The sequence below is a fragment of the Convolutriloba macropyga genome, chromosome 8 (assembly GCF_964194025.1).
Source record: "Convolutriloba macropyga chromosome 8, txConMacr16.3, whole genome shotgun sequence".
NCBI lineage: Eukaryota > Metazoa > Xenacoelomorpha > Acoela > Convolutidae > Convolutriloba > Convolutriloba macropyga.
This window is the reverse complement of record NC_134475.1, coordinates 67,188,420-67,205,497: the sequence shown is the minus strand read 5'-3', so window position 1 is coordinate 67,205,497 and position 17,078 is coordinate 67,188,420.

Below are 17,078 nucleotides of genomic sequence, written 5' to 3'. Positions count from 1 at the left end.
TGACAGTTTACAGTTGCATAACACCTGAAAATCAGTTAACGGTTACTCTTATCAAGGAAGAAAAAATTGACACAAGAGGGCAAACAGTTTTGAGAAAACAGCAGATCGTGTGTGCTGGTGCTGAAATAGAAGCTTTCAAGAAGTATCTGTCTCTACTGGAGTACTTTCAATTGTACCATGTCTTTACAAGAGAAAATGAAAAGGTTGAAACTAACCCCTTTACCTACGCCCAAGCGTGCAGTGCCAATTCTGATGTCTCTGGACGATGAGACTCTTCCCGATGAAATCAAGCAGCTGATTAAAGAGAACAATGTAGAGTCAATTGTTTTTAGAGATAAACAAGATTCGATGAATGCAAACTATACAATCACTTACAAACAAGGAGACAACGACTCTGGATATGTTTTGTATGAATTTTTTATTGTTGAATAATTATGTAACATTCTTGAAAAGCAATTCATTTTTTGAATAATTTTGTTTCAAAATGAGTCAAACCGAAGATCAACTAGATTCGGGCGGAGGCATAACTGACATGGTTTTTGACGCTGACCACCAAGAAAGACGATCTTGGAGGTTTTGCAATTCGAGATTGCCTCGATCAGAGGTTGTATGCTTTACACAAATCTTAATAATAATTTTTCTTATAACTGTGTCTCTCGCCAAGGTGTTTTTTAAAGTCTCGACTGTGAAGAATCCACATTTTGGTTTTCACTTCTCTCTTGTACAGTTGGATACGCTCTTCCAAATCCAAAGTTATGAATAAAATTATTTCCACCTCTGACCGGTTGTTCATGGCTGTTTGCGGGCCATCTTGTTGCGGGAAAAAATGAGCTCATATTCAAAATGTTATTAGTTGGCACTTTTTTCCCAGAATTTCAAACAATTTATTATTTTTATCAGCACGATCAGCCCAAATTCCAATCGTTAGAGAAGAAACTGAACATACATTTTAAAAAATTCTCTAATTTTGAACTCATTTCAGAGTTAGACAACTGCCTCCTTGTGTTCGATGACTCATGTGAAGAAATTTTTAATGACAAAGAATTTTCAAAATTAGCAACCGCAGGGCGACACAGAAACATCAGTGTAATTTATGTTAAACACAATTTGTTCCAGCAAAGCAGATGGTCCAGAACAATTGATCTAAATACAACACATATCATATTGTTTAAATCACCACGTGACACACAACAGATTACTTTTATTGGTAGACAGTTGAATAACTCTCAATTTTTAAAAGAAAGCTATGAGCTGGCAACTAAAGAACCGTTTGGTCATTTATTAATTGATTTGGATCCCAAAACATCAGACGTCTTGCGCTACTGTTCAAATATTGTTCCTCCAGGACCTTCAATTTTTTATCTGCCATCAGCTAAAGCCGTTATTACAAGTTTAAGCGATGAGAGAGAAAGAAGTTTGTATGCTGGGGCGGCTGCTAAACATATCGGATACAAAACTAAAAGAGAAGATCGAGAGAGCTCCAAATCATTTCATTAAATTCCTTTGCGAATATTTGCTCAGCATTGTCAATGGTAATGTTCCAATACGAAAAAGTTTTGTCCAAGGCTTTGAAAAATCATTCAGAAAACTATTGTCTAGACAAACAAGTTTGAAAGAAAAGAGGCAACTTTTTGCTAGAGAAACAGATTTGGTCAAAACTGTTGGTTTCGCTTGTTATCGTTATTTGACAAAATCGTAATGCACACCGAAGAATTCATTTTAATTCCAAAACGAATGTTTGCTTCACATCAACCGGTAAAAAAAGAAGTTTTGGACAATCCCCTTTATAAACAGAAAGATGCACAATTTCAAAGAAACCAGTCGAACTCAATGGAAAAACCAGAGATAGCAGTTGAACCAGTTGAGACTGCAGAAAAAATGATTGAAACAGCAGAAGAGGAAAAAACAGAACCCATGAGCGAAGACAGCGAGATTGAACCGGTAGTGAGAAAACAAAAAAGCAAAGATTTCGACTCCATATTGTTAGAGCTAGATTTTATGAATAAAAACCAAATCAAAAGATCAAAAATCATACTTGACTTGATTAACCAATCTCAAACAGTAACTGTAGAGTCGAACGACGTTCTTCACGTAAATAAAGAAAGACTGGGCATTAAAGCTTCAACATTTCTGTACAATCTGCAGCAACCAACTAAAAAAATTGACATTGCAAAATACTCAAAAATTTTAATTGCTCTTAATATCTCACCTCATCTTGTTGCAAATACACATGCCAAGCAAATCTTGGAAGCCTCGTCTGAAAGTGAACAAGAGCTTTTCCCAAGTAGAGAACAACCCAGTCGGCAAGAGCTCTCCTCTAGTAGAGAACAACACAGTGGCTCAAAACCAACCCAAAAAAGATATAAAGAAGAACCGGACCAAACGACAGACAAAGAAGAGACCAGTCAGAAGATGTGGTCTTTCTTTTCCTGAAGTAAAAAAATTGGATCAGTTTTATTTAAAAGGACCAGCAGCGTATGGAAGCATAAAGCGGTTACAGACGCAAAGCAAGCTCCCTCTGGGTAAAATTCAGTCCTATTTGGAGACAAAGCCGTCTTTCACAAAGTACCGTTCAATTCGATTAAAATTTCCCAGGCTTAAAATTTTTGTTAAAGACATTAACGAAATTTGGTCTCTGAATTTGGCACACGTTGATAAACTGGCAAAGTATAACCGCAATATAAAGTATCTTCTAGTAGCAGTTGATTGTTTGTCAAGATATTTACGAGTGGAACCAATGAAAACAAAGTACGCAACCGAAGCAGCTGAAGCATTCAAAAAGATGATCAAAAACAAACAACCCGAAAAAGTATGGGTTGACGATGGTACAGAATTTCTTGGAGCATTCAAAAAATTGTGTACCAAACGTGGAATTCATTTATATAGTACCTTTTACGGAAAAAAAGTCAGCTTTTGCAGAGAGGAACATTAGATCTCTCAAAAAGATAATTCATCGGTATCTTGAAGAAAAGTGGACCTATAGCTACATTGACCAATTAGGCCAATTTGTGAAAACAATCAATTCAAGAGTCAATTGAATAACAAAAACTGCTCCTAACAAAGTTACAAAAACGGATGTGCCACGACTAGTGTCATTGGCAGCACAAACAAGCTCAACTCAGAAGCCCAAGTTTTACATTGGAGACTTTGTGAGAGTAGTTAAAAAAGATAAAGCATTCAGGAAAAGTTATATGCAATCATTCACAGACGAAGTCTTTGAAATAACGGGAATACCGACATTAAGCCCACCAACATACACCTTAGCCGACGCAGACAAGGAACCAATTCAAGGAAAATTTTACCAACCAGAATTACAACTTGTCAGGCTCCCTCTTGTTTAAAATGTCCAACAACCGGTTTGAAGACGAGTTTACAGTTCACGTTGTTTCATCAGCTTCAATGGAAATATTTGATTCAAATACACTAGCATCATTTCGGAATTTTTTCAATGACGAAATTCAACTTGCAGGTGATTGGAGAGTGGCGCTAAGTGAAATCATATTCCCAACAAAAATAGAAAACATAGTAAACGGAAATCTAATTGCGTACAACTTAAAAGACTTTGAAGATTCCCAAAAGATTTCTTCGGGAGCCAATGTTATTTCTAGACCTTATAGTGGACAGCAATTAAGATTTTTGCCAGGAACCTTTGATACAGTGGCTCAACTTCTTGCTACAATTAAGCGCACAATTGGTCTGCGCCATTTTTCATTCAGAGAGTTGAAGAGCTCTGGGAAATATGAAATTTTGTTTGGCAAGTATGAGGGAATTACGTTTCCCAGCGAAGAAATTCCAAGCATTATTGGATTTAAGGGTATTCCTGACGGTAATGGAATACACATTGGGTACAAAATGATTCCCAATGCGAACAGGTTTATGAAAAGTGATGATACGAAAGCTTATTATGGGGAGTTCCCAGCTGACCTTTGTGCTGGAAAACATCTAATTTTCATCTACACCAACATAATTGAATACCAGTACGTCGGTGACACTAAGGCTCCTCTTTTGCGAGTCATTGATTCAAAACAACGTCTGAAAAACGGTAGTGTTTGTGAGCTTGAACCCACTCATCGGATAGTTTTTACAAATTTAGACTATAAGAAGCTCCTAACCAACACAATTCAATCGATTTCAATTGAACTGAGAACGGAAACAGGACAATTAGTTCCCTTTTCGGGAACTGGAAAAGTTATTCTAACACTACAATTCAAAAAATTTTCCCCTTAAAATGGATTCTTATTATGCCAATCAAGCAACGTCTTTGCCTCACTTCTCTGGACATTATCGTCAAAGAGGAAGTGGTTTTGGAGCTCTAGCTGCAGGCATTGGACGTGTTGCGCTACCTTTAGCACGTCGTTTCATTTTGCCTACAGCGAAGCGTATCGGGAAAGAGCTATTGAAACAAAGTGTTCCAGAGATTTTGAATGTAGTCGGAAGCAAAAAATCTCCTAAACAGGCGTTTAAAAATACAATCTCAAAAACTGTCAAAAAAAAAGACAGGGGGATCTCGCCGAAATACTTCACGTCGGAGGAATTCAATACGAGTCAAGCCACAGAAAGCAATCAACAAACGCAAAAAAACCATTTCAACGCACAGAGCTTCAAAAAGAAGTCGGTCAGATTTTTTTGCCAGAGTGAACGATGATCGCTAATTTGTTACCATCAGAGGCAACTCACAGTTCTTTGGATTTGTTCGAAAAACCTTCTCTCTTAGTAACTTTCGATGGTAGTTTTTGTCAAAAGTTGGGCCCAGTCTACAGTCCAAATGGACCCATGTTAGAATTTGAAGTCGCCGGTGACCGAAATAATTTTATTGACTTACAGAAAATTTTCTTGGAAGTGAAATGTAAAATTGTCCAGTTATCAGAAGCTGATTTGAGATATGACGCAGGAGCAGCAACAGATGTTACGAAGACAGATGCTCCCTATTTTTGCAATAATGTTTTACATTCACTCTTCTCTGACTGTACAGTGTCTGCTAATGGACTAAAAATTTCAAACGCTAACGGAAACTATGCTCAAAAAAGTTTTATTGAAACAGAATTTTCACATAACAAAGATGCAAAAAAAACATGGTTGGCATGTCAGGGCTATTCCTACGAAGAAAATCCAGGAGCGTTGTCAACTGTAGAAGTGAACAGAAGGAAAGCCCTAGTGAGGCAATCGGCTGAGTGCACATTTTACGGTAAAGTTGCAGTTGACTTTTTCACTTGTGACAGACATTTGCTAAGTGGTGTGACACTTCGCATTGCGTTTAGACGGTCAATAGATGATTTTGTTATAATGTCTGACGATGCAGCCAAGCACTACAAAGTAAAAATTGTCGAAGCTAATTTATATGTGCGCAAGATGACATTGAACGATGATGTCGTATCGGCTATAGAAAAAACTTTGTTAAAAAGTCCAGCTTCGTATCCCTACTTGGAGACTCTAACAAAAACATTTCTGGCATCAACGGGTCTCCACAGTTGGAAACAAGAAGATATTTTTGCCAGAGAACCGATTCGTAGACTAGCAATTTGTCTGAACACTAACGAAGCGTTTCTTGGTAACAACAGACAAAATCCATTTAATTTCCGCAAATTCGACCTTGAGCAGATTTATATTTACCGAAACGGTTTACCTGTGGCAGACAGTCTAATATCAACAAGTGATGACAAACGTCTCTACTTTAATACAATATCGGATTTAGCTTACATCGACAATGGTCATGGAATAAGTTTGACAGAATACCCGGACCATTTCATAATGGTTTTTGATTTGACCAGTACCCAACAAGCATCCCATGATTTTATTCACCCTGAGCTTACAAATTCGTCAATTTCTATTGAGTTGAAATTTTCTGCGGCCCTACCGAACAATATAGAGATTTTCATTATTGGCGAAAAAGCGAGCACAATTTTTGTTGATAGTGCAAGAAGAGTATCAAAGAATCACATTCTGACAAATTAATGATGGATGAAGATGATATTAATGATTTAATACAAGGCTGCAAAACTCTTAAATACAAATTTCATGGCGTGTTTGCGGCCAACAACTTTCCTGAAAAAATGAACAGAAACAGCTTCCTTATTGTTAATGCAGCAACTGCTGAAAATATTGGCACCCACTGGTTACTTTTATGCAGAAAGAACAATCAACTTCTGTTTGCCGATCCCCTTGGTCGGCCCATTTCATCGTACAAACACCTATATCAAAGAATCATTTCTGTTGGCAACAATCATAATATCTATCAACTCTTGGAGAATCAACCAATTCAAAGTGCAAACTCTAAACTTTGTGGACTGTTTTGTATTTATATTGCTCATTTTGTTTTCAATGCTCAAAAACTTGTAAATATTAGCGATAATGAATTGATTCGTTTTGCTTTTCATATGATGTTCTAACCTTACTAACTTGAAAAATTTAATTTTTTTTTCAAAACTTTACTTTTTCTTCATACACAAAGCGAACACTCAATAAATCAGAATCAATATTCAATTTTCCATATCCACTCAAAAAAATATCCATAATTTGACAAAAAGCACCAGAATGAGGACCATACAAAGTTGTTTCAACTCTGCGTAAAGTTTCACTATTGACAAAAACTATTGACAAAATTTGTTTTGTTGGAGGCCGGCAATTGTAGATAGTCTTTTGGGCAACTACTGGCATCTTGGCACTCGTTTTGGGATTGACATTTGTTTGTTTTGCAGAGATGTTTTTCGATAAATTGTTGTTGTTGTTAGCAAAAGCTGGTAGTCGTTTGCGCACTGACTGCGAATCAATTTTGTCTGCAGAACTGTTGAAATCGATTGCTAATTTAAGCTTTGAAAACACATCTCCATTAGTCTCCAAATTTGGTGCAGTCCAAAACAGGAACCTAAAAGCTGTATAAACACAAGGCACAGGAAAGCTTTGAAATCGTTTCAATGTTTCGTTTTCAAAAGTAGTTGTATCAATCAAAACGTGAAAATGGCTATTTACTAAATTGCAAAATTCGGAATCAAAATGTGCACACACTGCATAACAATTTCCAATAGAAAAGGTAGGTTTCTCTTCCACAATGAGAAATTTGAACTGTTTCTGAAATTGTTTAAAGTAATTTGGAGAACGCTCAAACATCGCTTCAACCATCGTTGTTGACAACTTCTTTTTGAATTTTTGGTTTCTTCGCTGGTGGTGGTTTTGGCGATGACTGCTGATCAGTCACTGAGTTCTTTATTTTGCTAGCTGAACTGACCAAATTTTCAAATTCTCCAAGAGTTAACGAAATTCTCTGTTCAAACTCGTAATCGTCTGTTGCTTTTTTGAACAATTTCAGAAATACATATGTCCCTGTCCTTTCATAGGTTTTCAGCGTTGCCCTGATTAAGCGCTTATCAGTTTTGGAAATATTGAGATAACAATCTCCAAACTCAGTGTCTTTAGTGGACTTGAAAGGCATAGTGTGCAACTTCTTTTATTACTTTCAATTGTTATAATGTGTAAAAGTACAATTCAAGGGGAGCGGCAAGTTGGGATTAAACAAGTGTCGTCAAACTGCCTAATTAAATCCAAATGATTTGTGAATACAGTCTCAAGTACGCCTATGGCGTACTTGAGTCTGTCTTTTGTTCAAGTATTGTATAATTAACTTCAGCTGTGACCTTAGATAAGACAAAAAACATATGTGACGCTAGGTGTGTACTTGAACCAGCAGTGCAGTGTACACTGTTTATTATATGTGGACCATATGTTTATAATTTGGAACACATGTGACCCTAGGTGTGTACTTGGACCAACGGTGCAGTGTACACTGTTTATTGGAATTGTCCATATGTTTATAACTTGGAACACATGTGACCCTAGGTGTGTACTTGGACCAACGGTGCAGTGTACACTGTTTATTGGAATTGTCCATATGTTTATAACTTGGAACACATGTGACCCTAGGTGTGTATTTGACGTCATTGTAGTGTACATTGGTTATTGGAATTGACCATATGTTGAACAGATGTGACCCTAGGTGTGTATTAAAATTGGAAACACATGTGAACCTACAGCAGTAGGGAAATTTTGATAAGATTAAACATGTACCAGTGTACAATGAAATGCTGATAATAAAATGCGTTCTAGATAAGAATTGAGTTAGTACACACAATAGACTGTATCAACCCATGTATAATAACTTAGAGCATATAACAGAGCATATACACTACCAAAAACAAAACCAAATTTGACCCCACACATAAATTGTCGAATTACACGTTGTATAATACAACTTTAAAAATAGCTATTCATTTTCTTTAAACCTTGCGTTCAATTCACTTTGCTTTCTTTCAAGAGTTCGTTACTAGACAAACACTATTTTTCGACCGTCTTTTATCAAATTGGTTTTTATTTCTTTCTCAAAGTTTGTACAAAAACTATGTCCGTTCAAATACTTGCTGAATCTGTAATTTCTTTGGAGCGAACATTGGTTTATCAGACAGTGTTCGAAAATTTTGTTGTGCTGATTCAACAGAAGAGACAAGGTGATGTTTGGCAAACTTACCAGCACTGTTTGATACCTAAGCTTTTTATTAACGCAATTGCTTCTTTACCAGAGAAGACAGAACCAGCAGAATGCAGGCTTATTACATCAGGGGGACATTTACCTCCAAAAGCGTTGCCAAAATTTCAACATCTTGAAATGGAGTCATTACAAGACGACGTTAAACGAGTTTTGTTTCGTTACGATTGCGACTGTGTGTTTCTGTTTGAAAACCAGCTAGGGGCTTATCAAGCTTGCGAAAATTTAGCTGAAATGTGGGGCATAAAGTCATCACCTTGCTCCCCAGAGAACCAATCGCAATTGGATTCAGTCAGCTTGCCAGTAACACCAGCAGTTGATCCGAGTCCCAGTTTGACACCGACATCTAGTCCATCTCTCTTTGCTGGAATTCAAAAGAATAATTCTACGACTCTGTTCAATGACAACCAGTTTGATACAGCGTTACTTTCAGCTACACAATTTCAAACACCAGAACCAGCACGTGTTTTTGGTGTCACGGACACGCCAAAGATTTGCAATGCACCAAAGAAACGGCTACCTGAGAATTCTTTAATGGACTTATTTGATTGACTTGAAAAACTTTGATGAATCACCACCATTTTATATTGTGAGACGCTAACGTGATTTTGTTTCAATAAAGTGTGATGTCAACTTTTTGAATTTAACTTTTAATATCTGTTTTTGTAGATTTAAATCTGCTGAGCCAAAGAAATTATAATTTCTCTACTGATCAAGTTCGAACATTCGTTTCCTAACAAACCCTCAATTATTGCAACTACTGTGACGTGGTGTGAGAATTATATCCATAAATACTTTTCTCAATCTACGAAATTTTTGTTAGCATTAAATTTTAAACATAAAATTTAAGAGATATAGCCATAGGTTAGAGTAAGCGGCATTGTCGCTAATTACATGCAAACTCCATACCACAGCTGTAGCATGGACTGAATTCCAAATTCAATTCATAAGTTGAAGAAATGTTGAAAAAAAAAGAAAAACAATGAAAGGAAAATTTTGAAAAAATACCTTTCAAACGTCAATTTTTGACACTTATCTCAAAAGATGCGCTCTTCAGCTTACACTAGAATCACCTCCCGTTTGTTACTTGGGAATCAAGTGAAAGAAAAAGAGCACTTTGTTAAAAAAAATAAAAAAAAAAACTAAAAAAAATATTTTTTGACACATGACCTCTGACCTTTGACCCCAAAAACGAGGAATCCAAAAAATACTTGGGATGAAACTGATTGTTTAGTAAGCCTCAGCATACTCTAAAGTAAAAAACATCTCATCACACTCGTCAAATTTTACTCATCCGTTATGGAGATAATTAGCCCCTAATTAGCGACTAATTAAGGGTTAATTAACCTAATTACTAATTACTGAAAAAAAAAATTCAAATTTTTGCAACGGATTTTTGATCACCGCTTGATGCCTGACATAATTGCTCATAAGCATCATCATCAAAAAATGGCTCCTTCACCGATTTTCAAAACATCTGGCAATCAATGTCACATTAACATCTGGCATTAATTAGCATATGAAGTACCCTAAGGAAAGATGTTAGATCGGCTTTCTTCACATTTTTGGACTTGATGGGTCCTCAGTGCAAATTTATCTCATAACAGCTGTCATCAAAAAAGGCCTCAGAAAAAAGACACATGTTTATGTCATGTAATTGTTACTTAATGACTTGATTGACAGAAAAATAATCTTTTTTTCTGTTTATTTTTGAGCAATTTTTTCATATGAGTCCTATGTTTTTCGGCACGGGGAGCATTTTTGCTCATCACACTTAAGAACGTAGGACAACTCTAACCACCCGTAATTGAAAATGCATAAAATAGCGCAGTTTATTACAATTTTAAAAATTATCATGTTTTTCCAGCTTCTCGAACAACGTTTTTTGAAAAAAAAAATGACCAGCAATACTCTGTAGGGTTCCTTATGGTGATATATTTTGGCAGAAGATTGCAATGGAGAGTTGAAAACACATCTTTTTTCTCTCATAACTAACAAAATTTCGAAATAAAGGTAACCGCCAAAACCGACCAATCAGATTGCAGCATTTTGAAATTTTGAATTTCGCGCACAGAAATTACATTCGTGTTTCAGTTTTGGTGAGCTTAGTCTTTTCCGAGTTATTTACTTGTTATCAAAGTTCTGTTAGAATTTGAAATTCATCAAAACTATTAGAAATGGTCTATTCATGCAACTTCTGTTCCGCTACGTTTAGCACTCGTGGGAACCGTTCAAGACATCAACATAAATTCCATCCAGACGATGTTGGCCTTCCTGTTTACAACTGCTCCCTATGTGTGTTCAATTCACGGAAACTGTCTGAATTGGAACAGCATATGCGAACTTGCCACTCGAAGTTTACAAACTGCTGCCGATCGTGCTTCATGGGATTCAATGATGCGCACTTGTTTGCGCAGCATATGAACTCCCTTCACTCGCTGCCCGTATTTGGACCTGAACACCAACCGGAAGAAGCTACAGCGGAGACAGCCTTCAACGGTGTGTTACAAACTTATGAAATTGTCAATAACACAGCTGACAGAGATCTTGAGAGCTTCATGCTCAATCAAAGATCTGCAATTGCAATGCTAATTGAGCAAAGGCTGAGCCAAGGACCACAGAAAGTACAATTTGCGGTAAAAGTACAGTTATTGAAGCTGCATCAAGATGAAAACGCAACCGAAACGGAGGAGCGCATTGAAATTTATGCCAACTCCCTCATGACGCCCATTTACGTAGAGGGTCTCACAAACGAGTTGTACTGGAGCATGGTGGAGAAAATGATGGCTGTCTTGTCTACGTTTGCTTCATCTGGAAGTGGTTGGGTTGTTGAAAAAATAATCAAACTTGACATCAAATTTGCCCGCTACCGACCAATTCGCGGCTCATCCTATCTTGCCTTACCCCATAAGCTCGCAAACTGTCGCGGATTACTCAACATTCGAAACCACGACGATGCAAATTGTTTCAACTATTGCTTCGTGGCAGCGTATCATGCGCATCATGGAATCAGTCTTGATAGAGATGACAGGAACTATCATATTGACAAAACATCCCCAGCAACATATCAGCAAGAGAACATTCACCAACCTCTAGGCGAATTTGAAATGCCAATGGGATTTGAGCAAATGAAAGCCTTTGAAACCCTCAATGATGTGGCAATCAACGTCTTTGGTTACGGACAACTTTACCCTCTACGAGTCTCCTCTTTTGAATCAGATTTTGTTATGGATCTTTTACTTCTTTATGATGCCGACATTTATCACTATGTTTTCATTACTGACCTTGTGAAAGTCGTTTGTAAAGTTAGAGACCTGAAATTCAGATTTGGTTATCGCATTTGTCGTAATTGTTTCTGGTTGTGTCGTGATGGACTGGAAAGCTATAATATTCATACTGAAAATTGTTATCTAAATGCCCCTGCAGTTATTCAAATGCCATCACCAGATAAAAATGAATACAAATTCTCAAATTTTTCAGCTACGTGGTTTGTTCCTCTGGTCATTTATTTTGACTTTGAATCTTTTCTCCTACCCGTCGCTGGATGTGATGCAGCAACTGACCAATCATCAACACGCGTGATTGAAAAGCACGAGCCATGTGGATTTGCTTTGGCAGTTGTTGATCATCACTCGAACGTTCCCTATTTTCATCATGTGGACAGCTCAGAAGATTGTATGGGCAACTTTGTTCGAATGCTGCATTCGTTAGCAAGGGACATACATGAACGCAAAAAACAGTTTCCTTTCTACAACGGAAGTCGGAGAAGCTTGGACAAAAAGAGCGCTACACACTGTTGGATATGCGAAGAACCATTTGACAGCGAGCTTGACCCCGAAGAGAGCATAGATTTAGACCATTGTCATTTTAGTGGCCAATTCTTGGGCTGGGCACACGAAAAGTGTAATCGAGCGAGACAGTATGTCAATTTTACGCCTGTGGTCGGTCATAACATACAAAACTATGACTTACATCATATTTGTCTTGCTCTGAACAACTGTGAGTCTACCACAACAATAAAAATCATTCCGTCAACAGATGAGAAATACATATCAATGACATTCGGAGTTTTGATTGATACTATTACAACTCAAGAAGGAAGAACACAAAAAATTTACGAGTATTTGAGATTCATCGATTCGTAGAAAATGATGAACAGTTCGCTGGAAAAACTTGTAGAAATTTTACCTGACACACATTTCGATATCATGAAAGCAATGTTCCCCTCGGTTTCCGAATCAAACGCACACTTACTCAAACAAAAAGGATATTATCCTTATTCTTATGTATGTGATCGTACAAAGTTTTCTGAGCAATCTCTACCACCCCTCTCAGAATGGCGCAATACATTAGAAGGCGGAAAATTGGCTGTTAGTGAAGAAAATTTAGGTCATGCTAACCAAATGTGGACGTTATTGGGGTGCAAAACTTTACAAGACTATCATGACGCATACCTTAAACTTGACTGCGCATTATTAGCTTGTGTATGTGAGTTTCACCGTGAACTTAGCTTTCGAACATACAAACTCGACTGCATGCATTTCTACACTCTCCCCAATATGGCAAAAGAAGCGTCACTAAAGATATGCAGGGCAAACATTGAGCTGATGACAGAACGAGAATATTTGGACATGATTGAACCGGCAATACGAAGAGGAGTAACATCTGTTTACGAGGAGCGTCATTTTGTTGCAAATAATAAGTATTTATCGGATTACCGGCCCTCTGAGGAGTCAACTTTTGCGCTCTGTGTAGACGCAAATAATTTCTATGGAGGTGTCATGCAAATGGACATGCTACCAGTGGGGGAATTCGCCTTCAACGTAGAAATTACCCTTAACGAAATCCTCAATACCCCTAACGACGCTTCAGTTGGTTATTTTCTTGAAGTAGACTTAAATTACCCTGTCCACTTACACGATGACCACCGAGACTTTCCCCTTGCCCCTACCAAAGAAATTGTTCAAGATGATTGGTTGGGCGAATATCAACTTGAGCTAAAAGAACAACACAGATTACCCAGCTCGAATGTTAAAAAGTTGCTTCAAACGCTATTCGACAAAAAGAACTATGTATTGCATTACAAACTGCTCAAATTATACGTTAGTCTTGGATTAATTGTTGCCAAAGTACACCGTGTCCTACAGTTCAAACAAGCGAATTGGTTAGCACCCTATATAACACTCAACAGTAATAAACGTCAAGCCGCCAGCAATAAATTCGAAGAGAACTTTTATAAGCTCATGAACAATGCAGTATATGGTAAGAATTGCGAATCGAAACGCAGACGAAGTAAGCTTACCATTGCACGAGATGCTGATCAAGTTCTAAGTTCCATTTCAAAGTTTGAGTTTGATCGGTTCATGATATTCGGAAATAACCTGGCCGCATTGTCCTTCCGCGCTAGAAAGATTTATTGGAATACCCCAACAATAATTGGAGCAACTATACTTGATCTGGCCAAGTATCAAATGTACAGTTTCCATTACTTCACGATGCGCGCTCATTTTGATTGTCGTTTGTTATATAGTGACACGGATAGTTTACTATTTAAAATCCGGAGTACAGACTTTTATGAGGAATTAGCAAGAAAGCCCGCTTCAGTTGTTAGTGAATTCGATTTCTCCAATTACCCGAATGATCACTATTTATACAGTACGGAAAATAAACGGGTAGTCCTCAAGTTTAAGGACGAATTTGCAGGAGATTTTATTACGGAGTTTGTGTGTTTAAAGCCGAAACTATACTCAATACTCTCAAAAAGTAAGTATTCTTTGTCTTTTCTAATGCATGTTAGTTCTATCTTTAAATTACAAAGGTTGTTAGTAGGCTCCTGAATGGTATTAGTTTTATTATTATATACATAGGGGTTAGTAAACATATAAAGAATTGATTAAAGGCTTTTTTCTCTTTAGGTTGTCGAAAACTTTCGGCTAAAGGAGTAACAAAGGCCGCTCAACAACGTCTCCGGCATGATGATTTCTTGAGCACACTGACGACAGGGAACGTGTTTCGCACTGAAATCACACGAATAATGTCCGATCATCATGTATTGGAAACTGTTACTACCAACAAAATATGCCTTTCAGCGTTCGACAACAAAAGGTTTATTCTACCCTGCGGAACAAAAACTCTACCCTTTGGACATTATGAGACCGTTGATTGTGGTGTGGATGAAATTGATTGGGGTAGTGATGATATTCAGTGGGATAATGACAGTTACTCAAACTTACTTCTCAGCTCTAGTCCAGAATGGGATAATGACTTTGTAGTGTCCCAAACTTCCTCAACAGCCGCTCTCTCAGTGCCAGACTCCACCACCAGCTCTTGGGAGACTCCCGACCCAGGATTAGTAGTAACTGAGCAGATAACTGAATCTGATATTGATACTGACGATATTGCAGATATTGACGCCAGTTCCAGTGAAAGCTCCTCTCCTGGCAACCCCTTCATAAACTTTGAAGCTGAAGAAGCAAGCAGCAGCGAAGAAGAACCAGCACGCAAAATAAGACGGCGCTAATGCCAATTTAATTGCATGCAATTTTGATGAAACTGCGTGTAGTAATACACAGTGTAAATATTTAGTTTGTTTGGAGTGTTTAGTTTGGTTTCAATTCAATCTTTTCTTACAAATCTAACAAACCGGAGAAAGGCGCAAAGGGAAAGGAATAAAAGCGGAAGAAAGCTAGTTTACATGTATCACGCACGGCCGTTGTTTTACATGTAGCGCCGCCAAGGATAACCCCCTATTATCACACGTATTAATTCGAAGGATAACCCCCCCTATCTTAGTACCCTATTATCTTACTACTCACGTTATCTTAACATAAAACTGTGGGCTATTGTGCCTTGAAGGTTTTCCGTAAATTTCAGGCTCTGGTGTACCGTTTTCCTATCGTAAGTTCCTACTGTAAGTTTTTTCAATTCATCAGAAAAAACTGGAACGAAGCACATCAACTCATAAATTGCGATTAGTGTCGAAAATACATAAATATGAAGATAGGTACTCCAGTTTCTATTGCTTAAACATTTCTTTTGAAGAACTGGGCAGCGAAACGGTATCAGAGTGTCGTATGATTTAATGGGGTTTTTGTAGATCTTGATTTTTACATTTGATATTTTGCTTTTATAATTAAATTGGGGGCATTAACGTCGCCTTTGGGATCTATACAAGCGCATGGGCGCAAGCTGCTCTGTTCAACCTTAAAGTTTATCTTTAAATACTGAGATGGTTTTTGGACTAGTACTTAGATCTTTACATTTAAACATTCCTTCTGGAACATTCTCCTTGCATGTCTTTCCAAAGCAATTGTAAATACACTTGAAAGATGAAAAATTGTTTTTCTTCGTATTTCATATTGCAATTTTGACGAATTCAATTGCCCGAATTGATTCCAATTTAGTCTCTGTTTTTGTGAAAAATAAGGCACAAGAGAATATTAACTATAGCCTAGCTAGCAAATACAGATAATCATTTTTCGGCTAAAATTAGTTCTGTTCGATGGTGAGAGAGAGGCTTGCAGAAACTGCTCAATCGTTCAATGAGATCCAACATCGGGATCTTTCCAATTATAGACCCTCAACTTAGTGGTCAGATAAAATATAGCCCCCCCCCCCAACTATGGTAAAAAAAATTATAATGGAGGGCTAAAAATGGTACTTTTTGAACAATTTTGCACTCATTCTGACTGATGGTTGTTAAACTCTGCTGAAATTAAAAATCTTCTCACATAAAGTTTTGGAGAAATATTAAGAACTACCAGTTCCTTAAAGATAACCTATAGTCCCCACAATCATTGTAAAATACTATAATGGGGGGGGGGGTAAAAATGATACTTTAAGAACAATTTTACACTCTTTTTGATTGATGGTTGTTAAACTGCGCTGAGTTTAAAAATCTTCTCACATAAAGTTTTAAAGAAATACTAAGAACTATCATTTCCTTAACTTTAAAGAAAGGCTTCCTAAGTCAACACGACTTTCAAAGTATCTCAGTTACAAATTTGAGTTTTCATCGGCTTTTGGGGTCTTTCTCTCTAAAGCCCATCTGCAGAATTATAGTCCCCCAATTTGGTATGTTTTGTGGATGTAGGTAAAGTTGTACTCCTGGTCCAAAGCGTTTTCCATAGATCTGACACGTCGAAGTCCTTTCGAGTTATCTTTGTGTTGTTGTATTCAATTTTGTTTTTCGTTTTTCCTAAATTCTGTCAGTGAAAGAATGCTCGCGGATTTTCTTAGAAGCTGTCGTTTTTCGTCCGTTCTTATAAGAACAGCAAAATATAAACATAGCCGGAAGAATTCCGGAAACGACTCGAAGTAGAAATCTGACTATTATCACTAATCAGATGCATCACCAGCATATTACCAATCGACAGACAGTGTAACCAATTCACAAAAAAGGACTGGAGAACTGCAAACTTCACAAAGGACAAAATCAAAAAATAATATTCTCAAAAAATCCAAACAAATTTTTCTAGAAAAAGATAACGTACAGCATCCCATCCAAAACTCATAGAAATCAATCAGTTATATATTTGGCTAGATC